Below are 15,402 nucleotides of genomic sequence, written 5' to 3' on the forward strand. Positions count from 1 at the left end.
TTCTTAACCCAACTTAGCCTAACTTCAAAGCACTATAAAAATAACCTTTCAGAGGATTTTTAAGGACAGAGCAAAACACCGGATTTACAATTGAGAATCAAGCCACAGAGTTATTGAAGCTAAGAAGAATTTGAAGGATTCAAGAAGATTTGGAAGATCAAGATTATAAATTCTTAGGTTTTATCATCCTTTTGTTATTCTCTTTTTTTTTTTTTTAGTTTGATCTGAATATTTAAACTTAATTTGATGACAATGTGTGACTAGATGGGGAACTAAATTATTAATCTTAGATTATGATTGAACTCAATACATAGTTTGATTTATTTATCTCTCTTTTTCTTATTTTTTGATGGATTTAATTTGTTTATTTTATTTAGTATTTAATGCTTCTAATTGTCTGATCAACAATTAGATTGAATTGGAAATCTAAATTAAACCTTGACGAATGAGATTTAGGTAAACCTTGAATAGAATAACGTATGATCGAATACACTTAGTTGATTGTGGTTTGATTTGCATATAGGGTAGACATACACCTATAAGCCCTACGTAGCCAAAATTAGAGCACGAACTTAAAGAATCTATCTTTAATTTAATTTGCATGGACATATAGTAAATTAATTAAGAGAAATATTTTTATGAGAAACTCAACAGAGACTTGTAAATAATTTAGGACTCTAGGTTAGCAACTTAATCTATTAAGCTAAGTTAAAAGAGAGAGACAATAATCAGATGAAGTATTGAGGGATATCATAATCTTAGGTCTAAACGTCAATCAAGTTTAAAAAAGTAATTTTGCTGAGTAAATTTAGAGTAGTTTTAGCTTTTAAATTTTGCTTTTTAACTCAATTTTTAGTGTTTGGATAAAATTGGGATGTAATTTTTGTAATTAATAGTAAAAATTAATTCAATCTTGTGGGATCGACACTCTACTTATCATTATAATATCTTTGTGATACATATAAGGCATGGGTACAAAATTGAACAAAAATATACATACACTAATAAGCCATTAAGCCATATATAGCCAAAATTAGAGCATGAATTTAATGAATCTTTTTTCAACTTAATTTGCATAGACATATAGTACGCTAATTGGGAGAGACATTTTTATGAGAAACTCGACAAAGACTTGTAAATAAATTAAGACTCTAGGTTAACAACTTAATCCATTAAACTAAGTTAGGAGAGAGGTTTTAGATTTTAATAAAGTAATTTTATGAATGGAAAACATACACACAGTTTATGTTGATAAGTCCATATTCATGTGTCTACGACTGAGAATGATTTTTTGTACCATAATGACTTATGCTATGATTAAAGATCATGGCAAATAAGCTACTATGCATGATTGATGATTGAATAATGAAAAGAGGCTTACTAAAATCTGGTGTGCTATACCCACATAAGTCCTAGAGTCGGTCACGACCCTTCAGGAAAAATGGGATGTGACAAAAATTATGATTTATTTATAGTTTGAGGTGTGAAACTACAATTTTATCTCTTTTATTTTTGTGAAAACGACATCATCTATCGATAGATCAGGGTTATCTATCGATAGATAGGCTTCAAAGTCCTTCTAAACAGCTTTCTAATTCCTATCTATCGATAGATGGCCACATCTATCAATAGATCTAGTTATTGATGGATAGATCTGGTCATCTATCCATAAATGTTCTTCAGGAATGATTTAGGAAAACCTTTCTAGATTATATCTATCGATAGATGAAGAACATCTATCGATAGATAGGTTTCAGTAAGCAAAAATAAACATTAGAAACTTATCCAATTGTACTCCTTTTAACATCAAACTTTATAAATAATCTTTAAACATCGAAACATGAATTTTTCCAAGCTTACAACATAGTTTTGAATGTTCAAAACATACAATCAACATGCTCACTTAAAAATATTCTTAACTTAGCATTTACATTAAGGTGGGATTTCACATTTTATGTTGACGACTACAATTTTGTAATAATTATTATTGGTTTTTTTGTGTTTTTAATTAAATGATCATTATAAGTTTTATTGTGTTGAGATTTCAAATTTTTGTTATATATAAATAACTTTTTGTTAGTTGTGATTGTAGTTTGTAGAAGTCCATCTTTTTCAACTATTTACTCATTACTTATCTCTTCCAAACATGTCACAATTCGAGTAGCCCACTAGGTCACACGTATGGCTCGATGCAGACCAAGCTTTGGACATGATGTTTTAAGCCCAAGCTTAGTCCATAATATCATTATATTAACAAAAAAATTTTGGCACAATGCTCAAAAAAACACCTAAGTTATTTTAAAAATTTTAAATAAATCATTATTTTTTTATTGCTTTCAATCAAGTTTTTGTATTTTTTTTAAATCAAATAAGCTTTCATGACTAATAATTGACTAATTGTCATTAGTCAAATTATCTCTTGTCATTTTATATCTACATGACATTGACATGTGAAGGTTGAAAATGCCATATGGTCATGTTATCATGTCAAATTAGCATATCATGTCATTATCAATTATGATATGCGAGAATGTGACATCATCATCATCAATTAAGATATATTAACATATCATGTCAATGTCACATGGCATAAAATAACAAATAGCATTTTGACTAAATTAATCATTAATTATAAGTATTTATTTGATTCAAAATAAAAATATAAGAGCTTATTTGATTCATAATAAAAGTATAAATAGTTTAATTGAATGTAATAAAAGTATAAAGACTTATTTGAATTTTTCTAAATAGTTTAGGAGCTTTTTTAGATATTATACTAAAATATTGTTTTTAAAATATTAAATTTTAATATAATTTTTTTAATATTTTAATGGTAAATTTAATTTGAATGTACTTAAATTGACTAGTTTGGACAAGTCGAGTCCGAGCTTAGTTTTTAGAGATTTCAAGTAGGTTCAGCCCATGGACAAAGTTAATTTGTTCCATTTGGTTTCGCTTTTTAACTTGCTATTTGACACTTTCTTTTATGCATTTGTTTTACACTTTCGTTCTAGATAAATACAAGGCAACATTATTACATTTCATTATGAAGGTGGTGCAGAGGTGTCTATGGACCGAGCGACTTGCCAGGCACATGGCCTAACCGGACTTAAACAGAACCCTGGACATAAATTTAGGTCCAAAGTTGACTCAAGTCCATCCAAATATATTATTGTACTAATAATTAATATATTTTAAAATATTTTTTAATAATAAAACTAATTTAAATGGGGGTTCGGCTTCGGTTTTCATGCTGTCACCCGAACCTGGCCCATTCTGATCCATGGATACTCTAAATATGGTGAGTGTGTCAAATCTTTAATGCGGTATTTTTATAAGGTTTTAGATTTTAGGTTTCTTAATGATTACTTTTTTTAAGATAATGATTATTATATTTTTACTCTTTCTTTCCATAAATCACCTTTTTGTAAAATGAAAACAAGGGTTATATTATACAAACTAGACTTGTCCAAGTCAGGCGGGATCACACCTTGAAAACTCCAACCTAAGCCAACCATTCAATTTAAATTAAGCTTATTATTAAAATACAAAAAACTTTATTAATATTTTAAATATATTTTTAATTTAAAATTAAATTAAAATATAATTTATTATTATAATAATATTCTTTGATTAGATCGAGATAGGCTCGAACTTAAAATCATTTCCAAGAACCGCCCCATGAACACCTCTAATGTGAACAAATTGATAGTTTTTATTTTTTTGTCAATTCTTTTTTCTTCAAATAGATATAGAGAATGCTACAATAAGTTGTTGTCTAGTCAAACCCTTCAGCAGTAGGACTACAACAAACTATCTAAAGTGTACTTTAGAGTTTTTGGTTCCATCAAACCTGTTTATGGTGGGTATCTTAAAGTTGGTAGGTAAGCAAACACTCGAATTTTAGGTTTAATCTCTCTACCTCCAAGAGATAGTTGCCAAAGGGAGACATCTTATTCATCATTGTATGCATCTTTTTAATTTCCTTTGTATCAAAGGACTTCTCTTTAATTCAAAGATCCTTTTAATCAATTTTAAGGATACCTCCTTGTATGAATTTAAATTAGTTTCCTTCTTCATCAACAACTTTTGAACAGACAAATCCTCATCATCATCCTTAGTATCCAATTCTATGACCTTTTTTCTTTCCTTATATAGGCCTATTGACTCAACATTAAGCCTCTAATTCTTTCCAACTAACTTTTTCAACCCTTCATTTGTGGCAATCAATAATTTCTACCAACATCTCATTCTCACTCTTTCCTTATGCTTTGACAGTAGATATAACTACTCTTGGATTCAAAGATCTTCTTAATTAATTTTTAAGATACCTCCTCATATGAATTTGACTTAGTTTCCTTCTTCATCAACAACTATTGAATAAACAAATCCTCATCATAATCCTCGATATCCAATTCTATGACCTTCTTTCTTTCCTTATATAGCCTTTTTAACTCAACATTAATCCTTTATGTCTTTTCATCTAATTATTTCAACCCTTCGTATATGACAATCATTAATTTCTTAAACTAGCTTTGTTGGGTAATAATTTCTACCAACAACTCATTCTTACATTTTTCCTATGCTTTGACAATAAACCAAACTACTCTTGGATTCAAAGGTCTTCATAATCAATTTTTAGGATACCTCCTTATATGAATTTAGCTTAGTTTCCTTTTTCATCAACAACTATTGAACCGATGAATCCTCATCATAATCTTCTATATCCAATTCTATAACCTTCTTTCTTTCTTTATATAGCCCTTGTAACTCAACATTAATCCTTTAGATATTTTCATCTGATTATTTCAACCCTTCGTATATGGCCATCATTAATTTCTTGAACTAACTTTGCTGGGCAATGATTTCTACCATCAACTCATTCTCACTCTTTTCCTTTTCTTTAATAGTAGACATAATTGCTCTTGGATTCAAAGATCTTCTTAATCAACTTTTATGATATCTCCTTGTATGAATTTGACTCAGTTTCCTTCTTCATCAATAACTTTTGAACAAATAAATCCTCATCATCCTTCTACATATCCAATTTTATGACCCTTCTTTCCTTATATAGCCCTATTAACTCAACACCAATCCTCTAAATCTTTTCATCTAGTTATGTCAACCTTTGGTCTGTGGCAATCATTAATTTCTTGAACTAACTTTATTAGGCAATGACTTCTACCAACAACTCATTCTCACTTTTTTCCTATGCTTTGATAGTAAACATAACTACTATTGAATTCAAAGATATTCTTAATCAATTTTTAAGATACCTCATTGTATGAATTTGACTTAATTTCCTTCTTAATCAATAACTTTTGAACAGACAAATCCTCATCATCATCCTTAATATCAAATTCTATAACCTTTCTTTCCTTATATACCCTTATTAATTTAACATTAATCCTCTAAATATTTTCATCTGATTATTTCAGCCCTTCATCTATGGCAATCAATAATTTCTTGAACTAACTTTGTTGGCCGATGATTTCTACTAACACCTCACTCTCACTCTTTTCCTATGCTTTGATAGTAGACATAACTGCTATTGGATTTAAAGATCTTCTTCATCAATTTTTAAGATACCACCTTGTATTAATTTGACTCAGTTTCCTTCTTCATCAATAACTTTTGAATAGACAAATTCCTCATCGTCATCCTCAATGTCCAATTTCATGACCTTCTTTCTTTCCTTATATAGCCCTATTAAGTAAACATTAATCCTCTAAATCTTTCCATCTGATTTTTTCAACCCTTTATATATGCCAATCATTAATTTCTTGAACTAACATTTTTTGGGCAATGATTTCAACCAACAACTCATTCTCACTCTTTTCTTATGCTTTGAAAGTAGACCTAACTCCTATTGGATTCAAAGGTCTTCTTAATCAATTTTTAGGATACCTCTTTGTATGAATTTGACTCAATTTCCTTTTTCATCAACAACTATTGAATAGACAAATCCTCATCATAATCCTCTGTATCCAATTCTATGACTTTCTTTCTTTCCTTAAATAGCCTTGTTAACTCAGCATTAATCCTCTAAATCTTTTTATTTGATTATTTCAACCCTTGGTTTGTGGCAATCATTAACTTCTTGAGTTAACTTTGTTAAGCAATGATTTCTACCAATAACTCATTCTCACACTTTTCCTATGCTTTGACAGTAGACATAACTGCTTTTAGATTTAAAGATCTTCTTAATCAATATTTAAGACACCTATTTGTATGAATTTGACTCAGTTTCCTTCTTCATCATTAACTTTTGAACAAACAAATCCTAATCATCATCCTTTCTATCCAATTCAATGACCTTCTTTCTTTCCTTATATAACTGTAACAACTCAAAATTAATCCTCTAAATCTATTCATCTGATTATTTCAACCCTTGGTCTATGGGAAACATTAGTTTCTTGAACTAACTTTCTTGGGTAATGATTTTTGCCAATAACTCATTCTCACTCTTTTACTATGCTTTGATGGTCGACATAACTACTTTTGGATTCCAAGATCTTTTTAATCAATTTTACGATACCTCTTTGTATGAATTTGACTCAGTTTCTTTCTTCATCAACAACTTTTAAACAAACAAATCCTAATCATCATCCTTTGTATCAAATTCTATGACCATCTTTCTTTCCTTATATAACCTTATTAACACAACATTAATCCTCTAAATCTTTTAATCTAATTATTTCAACCCTTCGTCTATGACAATCATTAATTTCTTGGAGAGACTTTGTTGGGAAATGATTTCTACCAACAACTCATTCTCACTTTTTTCCTATGCTTTGACAGTAGACATCACTGCTCTTAGATTCAAAGATCTCCTTAATCAATTTTTAAGGTACCTCCTATTATGAATTTGACTCAGTTTCCTTCTCAATCAACAACTTTTGAACAGACAAATCCTAATCATCATCCTATGTATCCAATTTTATAGCTTTCTTTCTTTCCTTATATAGCCCTACTAACACAACATTAACCCACTAAATATTTTCATCTAATTATTTTAATCCTTTGTCTATGGCAATCATTACTTTCTTGAACGACCTTTGTTGGGCAATGATTTCTACCAACAACTCATTCTCACTTTTTCCTATGCTTTAACAGTAGACATAACTGCTTTTGGATTCAAAGATCTTCTTAATCAATTTTTAGGATATCTCTTTATATGAATTTGACTCAATTTCCTTCTTCATCAACAAATTTTGAACAAACAAATCTTCAACATCATCCTTTGTATTTAATTATATGACATTCTTTCTTTCCTTATAGCCTTATTAACTCAAGATTAATTCTTTAAATCTTTTTATCTAATTATTTCAACCACTCGTCCATGGAAATCATTAATTTCTTGAACTAACTTTGTTGGGCAATGATATCGACCAACAACTCATTCTCAATTTTTTCCTATGCTTTGACAGTAGACATAACTGCTCTTGGATTTAATGATCTTTTTAATCAATTTTTAGGATACCCCTTTGTATGAATTTGACTCAATTTCCTTTTACATCAGCAACTTTTGAACAAACAAATCCTCATCATCATCCTTTGTATCTAATTCTATGACATTCTTTCTTTTCTTATATAGCTCTATTAACTCAACATTAATCCTCTAAATCCTTTCATTTGACTTTTCAACAGTTCGTCTATCACAATCATTAATTTCTTGAACTAAATTTGTTGGGCAATGATTTCTATGAACAACTCATTCTCACTATTTTCCTATCCTTTGATAATGAATAACTGCTCTTGGATTCAAAGATTTTCATAATCAATTTTTAGGATACCTCCTTGTATGAATTTGACTCAATTTCCTTCTTCATTAACAACTTTTGAGCAAAAAAATCCTTATCATCATCCTTTGTATTAAATTCTATGACCTTCTTTCTTTCTTTATATAGCCCTAATAACACAACATTAATCTTCTAAATATTTCCATCTTATTATTTCAACCCTTTGTTTATGGCAACCATCTGGAACGAACTTTGTTAGGCAATGATTTCTACCAACAACTCATTCTCACTTTGTTTCTATTCTTTGACAGTAGACATAATACGTCTTGGATTCAAAGATCTTAATAAATTTTTAAGATACCTTCTTGTATGAATTTTACTCATTTTTTTTGTAATATCCTGCACCTTCGTTGGACACAAATAAGATCTTATTGATCAAACGAATGATCGTTTGATATGAATTGACGTGCTAAAGAGCGACAAAAAATGAAAGGAGCGTTCAAGAATAAAATGCTTTGCGGTTGCAGAAACAATAATTAAATAATAATATTTTCGTTGGAGAGGAATTAGTAAGCTAAAGGATGATTCGGAAGTAAACCGAGATGTAATGATGTGTTTCGGGACTAAAGAAGGCAAGTGAAAAATTTTGAAATAAAATAATATTTTATTCAATAAAATAATATTAAAATATTATTATTTTATATGTTGTCGGAATTATTCATGAAAAATGGAATATGACTAATTTAAGTGGGGGAGAAGAAGTAAAGAAGAATTTTGAAGGAAAACGACGATAATTGTGACAGCGTGATTTTATTAAATCGAGCTAACGCGGGTAAGTAAATATTTAAATATTATGGTGACACCGTGTTGAAATGCGATCTCGATATTTTGATTATACACGTGTAAAAAAAGGAAGATAGAAGGAAATTAGAAATTTTACATGTGTCAGAAGAATTAATTTTAAAATATAAAAATTTGAGGGAGTTGTGTTAAATAAAATGAAGTTAAGGAATAATATGTAAATTTTATTGTTTTGAAGAAATAAAAATAAAATAGATGATAAAATAATGAAGAAAAGATGTTGAAAAGTCAAACAATATTTTTATATGTACATGAGTGGCCACATGAGTCAAGAATGAGAATGATGTGGTTTGGATGGAAATGAAAAAAAGTCAAAGTCAATTGGAAGAATACTAAATTGGAACCAAGCGAAGTGAATGGCCGGTTGAACAAAGGAATAAAAGAAAGACAAAAAAGTAAAGAAAACAAAAGAGAAGAGTGTAAAAAGGAAGGTGGGGGGCGGCCATGTGAGGAAAGAAAAAGGAAGAGAGAAAAGTTAAGTCAATTAGTGAAAAAGAAAAAGAGAAGAAAAATAAAGGAAGAAAGAAATGAAGGGAAAAAGGAAGAGAAAGAACCGTGGGAGAGGAAGAGCAAAGAGAATGGTTTTGCTGCACTTTGAGAAAGAAAAAGAGAGCCTTTTGTTGTAATTTTTGGAGGAATAAGAAAGCTGAAAATTTTGAGGTAAGAAAGCTAATTTTTTTTAGGTAAATTGCTGGAATTTTTAAGGTTTTTATGGTTGATTTTCGTGCTGAAAATTCAAGGTTTTTACTGCAGAAATTATGTGAATTTGCAGCTGAAAATTTTAGAGGTTTTGCTATCATTGAAGGACAGCAAAGTGCTGCCAATTTGTGCAGAAAAATTGGAGCTGTTTGTACAGAAAAATTGGAGCTGTTTGCTACCAATTTGTGCAGAAAATTGGATAGCTTTGTGATGCTAAAATTGAGGAGTTTTGTTGCTGGAAATTGAGTTGAAAAGCTGCTGATTTTAAAGCAGAAAATGGCAGCAAAAAGGGTGAGAAAATGAGGCTTTTGGTGACCAATTTTGAGAGGAAGCCACGGTGGTGAAGAGAGGAAGCCATGGTGGTGAAGAGAGGAAGCCACGGTGGTGAAGGGAAGCCACGGGCTGAAAAGAAAAGAAAAAGAAAAAGAAACATGGAAGAGAGAAAAAGAAAGAAAAAAGAAAAGAAAAGAAATAGAAAATAAATGGGCATGACCCAATAGAAAATAAGTGGGCATGGCCTAATATGAAATAAAAATAAATGGACTTGGCCCAAATAAGGAAAATGGAAAAGCCCATGGAGAAGGCCCAAAGGTTATAAAGAAATGAAAACGGCCCAATGGTAAGCTAATGTTATATTGTAAGGTTTATGGGTAGTCTAATATTATGCATATTTTGGATAGAAAATATGCAAGTTGCTTAAGGAATTTTTAATTAAGTTGCTACCCATACAAATGTGTGATTAAGTGTACTGAGTTTAAATTGTTGCTAGGAAAGTTTATCGTGGAGGCGTGCCGAACGAAGTAGGTGACCGACAACTAGGAATAATTATACACGCGTACGAATCAATAGTGAAGTAATATCCCACTGTTATGAGGTGAGTAGGGAGTGTCAATTTTAAAAAAATTTCGTATGTATATACATGTATATTTTACGTGAAGTGCAAAATTTATGGAAAGCATGCGTCGATAGAATTTTAATGCATTGTGGGTGAAAGTTATTTTTAGAAACCATTTGGAATATATATATAGATATATTAGACGTAAAGTGTTTGAAACTGGGAAACAAGCTTTTCAAAAAGATTTATATCAAAGGAAATTGTGCCTTATTGTTTGTGTGGTGTGCATTCATGAAATTTATTATATATTCACCATGCTATTTTGATACAAAATATCATGCAAATATTTACAATGAACATTTTACGAAAAGAGAGTTTTAAAGTAATGTGGGGACCGATATTTTGAGAAATATTTAAAATATCCCCTTGAAGATCAAATTTGAATTCTTTTAAAAGGTGATTTCATTTTAACCAAGAAATTCAAGAGTAATTGGAGATTGCTACTTGTTGTGTTATAAATTGTATTTTGAATCGAATGGCTTGTGACAATATTTGCATGAATGGCTGAATTAGTATTTGTGTTGAAATATATGAACTGTGTATTTAGCCTTGAGAGGCTGGATTGTGAAATAATTGCCATGTCATGCTATTGTAAATTTTATTGTATGGTGGGTTTAGCTTACTGCAGTGGGCAGATTCTGTGGACCAGCCTATTAGAAGGGCATGAAATCCGGTTATATATGTACCTCAGTCAGAGAGGCGCATAGGGTATCTCCTGAGGTATGGTTAGAGTTCACGTCACGCTGAACCACCTCGTGATGATGAACTCCGCTAACGCCAAGGAATGGTTGTGTTTTCAAAATAAAAATATAATTTATGCGTACATTACTTTTTAACAGCCTTGGCGGATTCGATTTGGATAGCCCCAAAACAAGGTATCCCTAACAACCGAGTATGAGAATGATTTTGGCACAAACCAAGTTTTTACGAAAGTCATAAGCCATGTTGTTTATTTTTGACAAAAATGTAATGGTTTTATATGAGTTGAAATAAGTTTTAATATTATGAATTACATTTCTCTGCATGGTGAAAAATGAATTAAACGGTTTTTCGTAGCTCCCCTATATGTTTATCTGTGAAATAAATCTGTAATTCCTCGCATATGGGGCAAGTTATGATTTGGGCATGATTTTAAATATTATTTGGTTTCGCGAGAGCTTGCTAAATTTTATTGATTTGATTCGAAAATGATTATTAATATATTTTGATACGAAAAATTTTATTACCTCGATTATTTATACTTTATAAGAAATTCTCGATTTTTATATAAGGCACAAACCCTCGTTTAAAACAAATTTTTTTTTTAAATCTTGCATTTTTATATTCAACTGATCTGCCGTTTGCTTGTTTCCCATTTATGCCCTACTCGATGAGTCAATGATTATCACTGAGTCTATGAGACTCACACCCCTTTTTATCCTCTTTTGCAGATAGGGATCAGCCTAGTGTGTAGTTAGTGACACGTTCGGACCACCGTGAATAGGTAAAGGCATCTCCTAGCATTTTATTCTCAGTCGCTTCGCTGTTAGGGGTCAAGTCGTAACTTTTTATTTGTTAAGTTGTAAATGAATTCTAAATTTTTATATAAGCATTAATTTGGAGATTATAGATTTAATGCATATACTTACGAATAAAAGGAAAAAAAATTTGTATTGATTTTTATATTTATGGTTCAATTTAGTATATGAAAGTATCAATATTATATGGTGATTGAATGTAGTGGATTAACGAGCAAATTCTAGATAGGCTTGTTCAAGACTTGGCGGGTCTTTTCCGGAAGTCTTGGACGTCGGCAGCAACCGGGGAGAGGTCGTTGCATTTTTTCTTCATCAGCAACTTTTGAACAGACAAATCCTCACCATCATCCTCTATATCCAATTCTATGATCTTCTTTCTTTCCTTATATAGCCCTATCAGCTCAACATTAATCCTTTAAATCTTTTCATCTCATTTTTTCAATTCTTTGTCTATGGTAATCACTAATTTCTTGAGCTAACTCTGTTGGACAATGATTTCTATCAACAACGCATTCTCACTCTTTTCCTATGTTTTCATAGAAGACATAACTGTTTTTGGATTCAAAGATCTTCTTAATCAATTTTTAGGAAACCTCCTTGTATGAATAGGACTCAATTTCCTTTTTCATCAACAACTTTTGAATAGACAAATCCTCTTCATCATCCTCTATATCCAATTCTATGACCTTTTTTCTTTCCTTATATAGCTCTATTAACTCAACATTAATCCTTTAAATCTTTTCATCGGATTATTTCAACCATTCATCTATGGCAATCATTAATTTCTTGAACTAACTTTGTTAGGCTATGATTTCTACTAACAACTCATTCTCACTCTTTTCCTTTGCTTTGATACTAGACATAACTGCTCTTAGATTCAAAGATCTTCTTAATCAATTTTTAAGATACTTCCTTGCAAGAATTTGACTCGGTTTCCTTCTTCATCAACAACTTTTGAACAAACAAATTCTCATCGTAATCTTCTGTATCCAATTCTATGGCCTTCTTTCTTTCTTTATATAACCCTGTTAATTCAACATTAATGCTCTAACTCTTTTTATTTGATTATTTCAACCCTTCATCTAATGGCGATCATTAATTTCATGAACTAACTTCATTAGGTAATGATTTTTACCAACAACTCCTTCTCACTCTTTTCCTATGCTTTGACAGTTGGCATAACTTCTCCTAGCAAAACAAAGTAGTTGAGAAAGAAAAAAAAGGAAAAACATACATATTCATAATCCAACAACTAGTTTATCTATATGTGAGAGAGTTCATTCCAACTTTATTCCTCTAAATGTCCAATAATGTAAGCTTGATTACACTATAAACCTTCTTACCAAATCATTTGGGGACATTGGTAGATCAATGGTAATAAGAAACCAATAAGCCGAAAGGTTCTGCTAAGGTTGGGAAAATGAATCCTAAGAAAACAAGCTTGTCCGATGTGGACCTTAGGTGGACCCTAGCCTCCAAGGAGATCTTAGATAACAACATGTAATGAAGAACAAATAAAAAACCTAATTTTACGAGATTAATAGAAAAATAAATAAATAAATAAATAAAAGAGAAAGTGCTTGTTATATTAGCATTTTTAGAAAAACAAAATTCTTCTACTTTTTTGTACCATTAGTTCTTATTTTGTCCTAATAACCTTGTGTGATTGTGATCTCACTTCCACAGTTTCTAGATTACTAAATTGTTTGACCCCAAATGCTGCATCTCTTTCAAGTTCAGCATTTGATTACCCTTTTTTCCTTTTTTTTAATCGATATATTGTAACATCTCAACACTATGAGTAATCATGTTCTTTTTTAGTTTTATTAAGTGTAAAACCTTTATAAAATTATTATATATCTCTATGTGAAAAACGTAACAAAAAATTAGGATTTAATTTTTTAATTTCTAATTTTCGACTAATACACCAACAAACCACATTTAGCATATGTTTGAAACAAATGAAAAGGTTTAGCATTAAAAATTCTACACCTAGTTTTTCAATGTACAAATTATCAATTTCTCATACAACACAAAAAATTTAAAGACAAGCTAAAGCTTGAACTATTCTTGTACTAGACATCTTCCTTTTTGTTTTTTTCTTCCTTAGATATAGTATCTTGTATAACTTGGCTTTTACTAAATATATATATATATATATACTAGAATTGACCCCGTGTGTTGGGCTCTTGTCAAATAGAAGACGTTACACGAATTGTTCATATAAATATATATATACAAAAATGTTGTTGCTGGTTTGAGTACAAATTGCAAGAGTATTTCATACTTGTTTATATTCTTTACATTCATTCCCACACACTTTACAAAAAAGTAATGAACATGAACAAAATTAAGATCATGATTTGTTAGTGTTTTCGCAAATCTCTACGATGGTAAAGGTAGTAGTTATATGCAAAAGTTATCGTTAGAGTGTTCAATTTGTCAAGCTGCCTGTACATAAAAAAATATAGGGTAAAGTAGGTCATAACTATTAGTGAAATTCTAACATTTGTTGGTGTCAAGGAGTGGACAAGGACTCTCCAGTGAGGTTGTGCTTTGATGACTGGGTTGTTTTGGATGATCTTCCGCATGAGGAAAAATGAATGATCAACTTCTTCTTATGTCAATAGAAAGAAAATGTTTTTTTAATAGCTAAATAACTACAAAGAAATAAATAAAATGTTAAACTATCAACAAAATTAAAGAGTAATGTACAAAGAATGGTCATTATATAATCATAAACAAATGTTGGGTTAGTAATGTGAACTATCCCATTTCTTCTAATGATCATTACTATTACTCTATCATCATCATTGTAATAAAAGAGATTTAGAAAGGAACAAACATTTGTGCATTCAGTAAGGCTGTGTTGGGATTTCATGTGAAGAGCAAAGCCATGTCCAATGATACATATACCCAGAGAAAAGATAAAGAATAAAACAACATTCAAAATTCAAACAATTCATAAAGGCAAATGCAAAGTCGATATTAACGCAAATTCAAACTCATTGGAGAGCCATTTGTCCATATTGAAAGATAGAAAGTCTAGTCTTAAGTTTGTAAAAACACAAACATGTTTAAACACCATAAAACAGTGGATTTAAGGCAAAAATTAGCATATTAAAAGTATAATAATGTTGACAAAAGCAAGGTTTATGGCCAATGATGCATTTGCATCTCATTCTAGGGTAAAATCTAAAAAATTTCCATATCAAAAGCATAATGATATTTTACGAACACATCAAATATAATTTGACATCAAAAAAGCATGAAACAAAGATATCCAAAAAAAGGAAAGAATTAAATATAAAAACTCTGCACAATAACTTTATAAAGCACCATGGTCAACCCTAAATAGGATCTGTTGCCAAATTTAACCTTACCTGAATAATCAATTACTTTATCCAAGTTTCCTGCAAAAGAATTATCTTAAAGCATTTGTTACCACTTTTCCTATAGGCTTGTTTTTTTTTTTTTTTTATAATTAGGGGAAAAGGGATTCAAACCATACTCTTTAAGTAATAGGATTATGCACCAACCACTTTTCCTATAAGCTTGCTTGCTTTTTTTCTTTTTTCATTTTCTCTCTACTGAGTCAATGTTCATTACATTTATCTAAAGCCCCCACTTTCTATTACCCTTCAAAATCAGATCGTGTTCACACTTACACATATAAATTCTTCCAACT

At 30.3% G+C, this 15,402-nt stretch overlaps 1 long non-coding RNA gene across 4 annotated transcripts; it reads left to right on the plus strand.

Moving 5' to 3' along the window:
- Positions 1 to 8,895: 8,895 nt before the first annotated feature.
- LOC148760822 (uncharacterized) lies at positions 8,896 to 11,805 on the plus strand. Of its 4 annotated transcripts, none has more exons than XR_016028252.1 (4): positions 8,896 to 9,263; positions 9,357 to 9,921; positions 10,072 to 11,072; positions 11,628 to 11,805. It is a non-coding gene; the product is annotated as an uncharacterized LOC148760822 (long non-coding RNA). The 4 variants fall into 4 exon arrangements; XR_016028254.1 differs by having other exon boundaries at positions 8,999 to 9,263; positions 10,072 to 10,176; positions 10,816 to 11,805; XR_016028253.1 differs by having other exon boundaries at positions 9,000 to 9,263; positions 10,072 to 10,176; positions 10,826 to 11,805.
- The last annotated feature ends 3,597 nt before the right edge of the window (positions 11,806 to 15,402 follow it).

This window comes from Theobroma cacao, chromosome 9, assembly GCF_053813885.1.
Source record: "Theobroma cacao isolate CCN51 chromosome 9, ASM5381388v1, whole genome shotgun sequence".
NCBI lineage: Eukaryota > Viridiplantae > Streptophyta > Magnoliopsida > Malvales > Malvaceae > Theobroma > Theobroma cacao.